Here is a 7,468-nt window from a genome sequence, read left to right on the forward strand (position 1 = left end):
CCCAGGCCTCCAGAAATGTACATAAGCAGTTGCTTTGCCCCCATTGTCCAGTTCTGTAGTTCAATAAAGGTTCTTGCTGTTATCACTATGTCTTGACTTGTGGGAACCCACCTGCACTTCACACCCCATAGGGCTTCTACACTTAGCAGTGGAAATGAATACATTGAAGGGGAGTTGTGTTGTTGCAAGACCAGCCAAGAGTCTTACAGTATTTTAAATGTATGATGGGGTGTCTTATGGCTCTTTCAGATGAATGTTTGTTGCACATTCATCCTGATTTGTTTGCGCAAGGCTTACAGAGAAGTTAGATCGCTGGTCTACAACTGGTGGATTGGGACCACTAGTGGGTCATGACCTGATCCAAGGTGGGTCACAGCAGGAGCACTACCACCATGCAAATATATGGTAAAAGGTTAAGAAGTGGGTCTCCAAATGCATGTTTGGGTTAAAAATGGGTTAGACTATATGTGGCATATATTGAACATTCATTCTTATTTGTTTGCTGGGAGGTTGTACAGTGGTACCTTGGGTTACAGACGCCTTGGGTTACAGATGCTTCAGGTTACAAGCTCTGCTAACCAGGAAGCAGTTGCTCCAAGTTTAGAATTTTGCCCCAGGATAAGAACGGAAATCGTGCGGCAGCGGCACGGCGGCGGCAACCGGAGGCCCCATTAGCCCAAGCATGCCTCAGGTTAAGAACGGTTTCAGGTTAAGAACAGACCTCTGGAATGAATTAAGTTCTTAACCCAAGGTACAACAATGAGCATCATCCTGACCTCAGTCTGATTTGCTTGTACTGTGTTTATGCATCTTCCCATTATTCAGTCAGCCACCCCACACTTTACATGACATTTCCCTGTCAATTTCCTCTCTGAAAATCCCCACTGGTGTTTGGATTTTTTTTTTTTAAGTGTCCCTAGGAGATTTCTAGATCTTTTAACACTTAGCTTCTCTATGTATGGTTAAAATGAGGCTCCTCTCTTTGAGTTGTATTAGCTAAATCTGCCTGGTGGAGGGTGAGGAGGTTCATGCATGTTCTCACTTTTGTATCAGGGAAGCAGTGACTCTCCAGGAAGGAAATGTTTGCCAACTTTTAAACCAGTCTGCTTCTTTGTCTTTAACATTGGTTTGATGTGCAGACATTACATGAGCAGGTGATAATTATCTTCACAGCATGAAAAAAAAACAAAAAAAACAAAACCCCAAACTACTAGAGTTCTGTAAACGGAGTTGCTGTTAAAAACATAGAAGTAAGCCTAAGCTATTATTTTTCTGATCAGTTGGGCAACTCTCTCCCTTTAGTGTTGTACACAATATGGTCCAAACAAATCGAGATTTTTTACTTCATTTCATTTCATTGAAAAGTACCCTTCTGAGATTGGCACCCATGTTGCAGCTAAAAGTGTAGAGACTTGAATGAATTTTATATCTGCCCAGTAGCCTTTGAAACAACAAGCTCCTCTTCAGCACCTACTCCAGCTGAAGAATTGGCAGGATTACATTCCTGACTTCTACAGCATCATTCCCCCTTCTGCTGCCCAATATTTCATCATACACCTCAACAAAATGTATATTTCTCCTTTGAGGGCTCTTGAAAAATTACACACACACACACACACACATATATATATATATATATATATATATATATATATATATATATATATATATATATATATGTATGTATGACAGTGAGGCTCATGGTTGCCATAGTTACATCACTGCTGGAATAGGAGGTTTTTGGATGTTTTAAATTCTGCTATTTCCACACACCCCTCCCCTTTCATTTTACACATAAGACACACATACCCAAAAATACCAAGAGAGAAAGATGGAGGGAGGGTGAGAGAGAGAGAGAGAGAGAGAGAGAGAGAGAGAGAGAAGGAGAGAAGGGACACAAAAAAGCAAAAACATAAAAATAGTAATAAATGGGAAACTCCAGCTGGGCCTCATCTGTCTCTCTTCTCTCTATATATTATACATTAAATCCTATCCCCAGACTTCAAGACTTTTGAATGGGTGTTATAAAATGAATTCCAATTTCTGTGGTTTTCAGCCTCTATCTTCCACTTGTCAGCCCGTCTGCTTTCAGTTCCATAGCCTTTTTAAACCTTAATCTATCTAGAAGTGCACAGAAAGTGAGGTGGATATGTTTGCTCCTTATTTATTTACTTTATAATTTCCAGGCTGTGCCATCTCAACAGGCAAGCTAGGTGCTTATTTGCAATTTACTTATTTATTATGTGCATTAAAGAGGAAAGCAAATGCTTTTTTTTAAAGAAAGAAATCAACAGTATTTGGCATTTTTCTAAAGTAGAGCCGAGTCTTCTCAAAACCTTTGAAAATTGGGGGAAGGGGGGAGCATATGAAGAAACTGCACACATTTGGGGCGGTCAACGGAATGTTTGTGCGGGAGCAAGGATTGCCACTGGTGCAATGGGATTTATTTATTGCACCAGTTTGTTTACAGCAGGAGTGGCCGATTCAGTTTCACATTGGGTTGTCACCTTTTTGCCTAGTGTGCTGAGCAGAAAATCAGCATTTGATGCTTACCTCCTGTCTCAGTTTCAGTCTTACAAATTTCTTATTGTGCGTCGTTAAAGACAAAAGAGGTTTGTCAGGAAAAAAATGTTGGCAACCCTAACCTCCTTTAAAATAATTAGATTGCAGTCCTAATCCTAATTCTGCTAAGTAGGGAGGCTCCATTTATTGTTATTAATTAATTAATTAATTAATTAATTAATTAATATCCCGCCCCAAGGATGTGCTCTATGGGGAGCTGGCTTCAGGCACCAGACCCCATTGGCAGACCAACCCTGCCTTACAAATATGTCTGCAAATGAGAAATGAAGGTTGGCAGCATTAACCCTGCTGTGTGGCAACCCCTTGCAGATGATGGCAGCACCTGGAGACAATCAGTGAAGTTGTGTATCCACAGTAGGGACCAGAGGAGGAATGACCGCTGGGAGGGAGAGTAGAGAGAAGAAATGCCACGGTGAATCTGCATCAACACAACCAGATGCCTTCATCTGCCCCAGCTGCAGCAAAACATGTCTCTCCCGCTTCGGTCTCTACTGCAACCTTCCAACAGTTTGACCTCACTCCCAAAGGCACACTCTTCCATTTTCTCCTGTGACAGACAGAGGATGCCAACAACAACCTATCCCACCTCATTAATAGACTGGGACTCAAGGCCTCAGCTTCAATCTGACACCTTGAGGTTAAATGTATTTCAGGGAGGGATGCTGTGAAGTAGGCCTGTGCCTAAAAACTCTGTCAACCGTTAGTCAGAGATGGTGATATTGAGGTTGTTGGACCAGTTGTCTCACTTCATAGAAGAAATCTTCCCATGTTCAGCCCACCTGTTTCTCTTCCCCAAAAGCAGCTTTCTTGTTTCATCACTAAATCTAACGACTTTTGCCATTTGACCAGAAAAAGAGAGTATGAAAAGGAATATATCTCTGTTTTTGTTTCCCTGCCCTTCATCATAAATGATTTCAGGGCAGGTAGCAGCAGCTCAAATTAAAATATAATAAGAAAATATTGCTATCAAGAGAACGAAACTACCTGTAGATCGGTTTCTGTGCATGCCCAGCAAAATCACGCTTCAGACGGCTGATGTAGAGAGGCCATGTGTCCTATTTTTAAGATGGTGGTCCTGTAATTTGACAGTCTCCCCCATCAAAGATAAAGATCCATTAGAGGCCTTGAGGTTACCCATCAGCCATTAGTGCCTGGGCAGCAGAGCGAGCAGACACACAGATCCCTGGATCAGTCTTTCCACTAAGGTCTGAAGTACTGTTTTTCTATTTAAATTATGGCAGTTGTGATTTAATTTACATCTATACGTTTAAATCACCACATGCAGGGATAAGAGAAATCTGCTACAGAATAGTGAGTAGGTGGCGCAGCAACCCCGAGAAGAGAAAGGGAAATAAACAAAAAATATTCCCCCATATGTTGGAAATGCCAGAAGGGTAAAGGTGATGTGGGTGGCAAATGGTGCAGAAAAAATTATGGGGGCTGGGGGGAATTAATGTCCAATTAGTAAGAATATGAGGTTATGAAGTTTCTCCGCATCCAATCACATGTTTATTGAATTATTTGGAAGGCTCAATAAAGGGAGAATGTGAGGAAATGATTTCTTACATCTTAGAAGCTGCAGGAATTTTTTACGCTAGTAAATGGAGTTGGGCATCGATTGCAAAGAATGGAATGATAAAATTGGGACCTAGATAGGAATTAGCATATTATATAATGTTGAAAGATAATAAATACAGACAAGAGGAGGTGTGGGTAAGCCCTTATGCAAAGCTCCTTCTGCTGGTAGTGCATAAAATTGCATGGATTATTATATGGCATATCTTTCCCAACCTGGTGCCCTCCAAATATTTTAGACCACAACTCTCTAATGGCAGCTGGTACCCATTGAGGCTGGTAGGGTGTAAGGCAGGGTGATTTAATAGTAGGTGGAGCCTGAGCCCAATGGCTGGTGGCACTAGAGCAGGCATCCCCAACCTGTGGCCCTCCAGATGTTTTGGCCTACAATTCCCATCATCCTTGACCACTGGTCCTGTTAGCTAGGGATCATGGGAGTTGTAGGCCAAAACATCTGGAGGGCCACAGGTTGGGGATGCCTGATCTAAAGTTACACCATGTGAGGGCTAGCAGAGAACATCATATGTTAATTATCAACCCATTGAGGTGCTCATAGAATTATATTGTTGGAAGAAACCCTGAGAATCATCATTCCTGCAATGCAGGAATATGCAGCTGTGCCATATGGGGAATCAAACCTGCAACCTTTGCGTTGTCAAGCACCATGTTCTAACCAGCTGAGCTATCCAGTTGCTTTATGGAATTTGTCCAGTTAGCAATACACATACAGTATAGGCATACACAGAGTTATTTTCCATTTCAATGTACGATTAAGCAATTACACTTAACATGAAGCAGCAGGAAGTAAGAAGGCAGGCAGGTGCGGGCTGGCTGAGGAGAGACTGAGCTTGGCGGGGCAGTGTCCCACTTCCCCTGATCGACCAGCCTCCGCTGCTACTCTCAACATCCCCAGAACCAGGGAATTGTAGACAAAAACATCTGGACAGTTCCAGCTTGTAGAAGGCTGCTGAAGCTGCTTCCTCTTGTCACTGAAATTGGTTAACAAATGTGAATTCATAGCTGTGAAGAAACTAGACAAAGGGAACTGATAGGGAAAAACAAATTAAGTGGCAGGGATATGGGGTGTTAGCAATCCCCAAGAAAAGTGGGTGGTGGAGGAGTGACTAGTCTTGGTTTCCTACCAGTAGACAACACTTCCATCAATCTGGAGTTCATTTGATTTCTGTTCCAAAGGACACCCTTTGCCCTGGCATTTGATGCACCCAGCAATTTTGGGGCTACTGGCAATGCAACGGTCTCACCCCACACGTGACACCTTTTTTAGAATCTCTTTTTTAACAATGTCGCCCAGTTAAAGCACATTTCATCAAAATGTGATTTAGCTTTAATATCAGGCTGGGTGGGGGTGGGTGGGAGAGAGGGAGGGAGGGAGGGAGAGGACAAAAAGCTTATTCATGACTCATTTCTTGGTCTATCCATTCAATTTCACATCACAAGCTGTTGCCATGGAAATGTCACACACGTAAGATGGGAGCTGGAAGTCTAATACAACAGCAGATAGGCGCAATGAGGAGAAGGAGAAAGAGAAAACAAATATTTTTCGTAAACAAAGGAAGAAAATGGAAACGGAGGCAAGTGACAGCCAAGCAGATGCTGCATTTTTTAAAAAACTGGAACTATTACTGGGGAGTTGACAAATATACCACAGCAGGTGTGATATTTCCTATGCTGAATTAGGGCAGCAATCCCATTCCCATCCTTTGCTCCCAATCTCACTCTATCAGTGAGCTGGCTAATATTCAGCAGTGGTTGCCAATATTTTCCACCGACTCTTGCAATTATGCCTTTAACAGCAATTTGGCATGCAGGAACCAGAAGCTGAAGCTTTTTGATACCTGGAGAGAAATACATTATGTGCTGAATGCTGTAGAAAAAAAAGCAGCTGCCATAGCTACAGAGGCTGACCGAGAAGTTGGCAACCCGGTATTGAACATACATAACTGAAATTCACTTTTAGGTAATCCGCCTTGAGGCAGTGCCTGATATCTTTTTATAAATTGCACTTCAGAGTTCTGGGAGGTGCTGATATGTGTATATTTGCAGACTGCAAATGAAATTAACTGTCCCAGAAAGGCAATTCTGCTAGCAGGTATGAGTGCCAGACTGCTGCTTGAAAGTGGCAGACTGGGGTGCTTATCCATGAGAAGATCCTCTCGTGGCCCCACCTTCTAGTTTCAAGGCTCACAAGCCGGTTTATTAATGGGTTAAAAAAGTAGATATTTATTACAGAAAGAGACTCGCACTGTGTCCACTGTCGCTTGTTCTCACTCTCTAGCAAGGTCACAAAACACATACTGAACAGCAACAAAAAATGCTCCTCAAAGTAGGAGATATTCCCTGTTTCTTCTCTGGTTACCAGGACATGCTACAAACTATGAGGAAATCTAGCTTTCAAGGAACCTGTTCTGAGCATGCTCAGAACTGGTGTGTGATTCCAATAGGCTGCCACTTGGTGCCAGGCTGTTCTTCCAGCAATCCTCCCTAATATGGGATGGTGCCTACAGGATAACCTTCCCAATAGAGAGGACAGATGATTGAAGAAATGCCTCCACAAGCCTCTGTAGATTCATGCAAGTATAAAATGTGGGGTAGGGGACAGGAAAGTGTGTGTGATTTTCAGATTGCTTGACTTTCTCATTGGGAGGGCTGTGCCCTAGTAGCTCAAGTGGATGAGCCCCCACTGGTTACAACATCCAGCTAATGTTTTGTGAAAGCAAGGTAGTTAACTCAAATTAAATTGAAGCTCCGAAAAACACCCCACCGTTTCGCAAAATCACATTAATGCAGTTTACTAACTAATGGTAAACCAGATCTAAATTGAATTAATTTCATACATTTAAATATTATTTTCATATTTGTTCCATTATCAAAAAAATCAAAATTACCCACATAGGATTAATAAGGCTATTATTGACTGTTTATAATGGTTTTATTAATTACATGTGAGTAATGCTGCCTTGTTGATAATGAAATAAATATGAAAGTCACTTTTAAATCTATGAAATTCATATTATTATAATGGTTTTAAGGTACATAGCAGCAGCAGCAGCAGCAGCAGCAACCAGTCTTGTCCCTCACCCCACCTGACCTTGCACCTGGTATTTCTACATTTGTTGCAACACCATTGCTATGTTATTGATACTGAGCTACATGAATCAATGGCCAGACCCTGTATCAAAGCAGTTTCCTCTGTGTCACTGAGTCCAGACTGGTATCTAGGGTAGGGTTACCAGATGTCCCCAGTTCCCAGGGACAGTCCCTGGATTTGCAAATATGTCCCCGGACAAAT

Source organism: Lacerta agilis, chromosome 6, assembly GCF_009819535.1.
Source record: "Lacerta agilis isolate rLacAgi1 chromosome 6, rLacAgi1.pri, whole genome shotgun sequence".
In the NCBI taxonomy this organism is placed as follows: Eukaryota; Metazoa; Chordata; class Lepidosauria; order Squamata; family Lacertidae; genus Lacerta; species Lacerta agilis.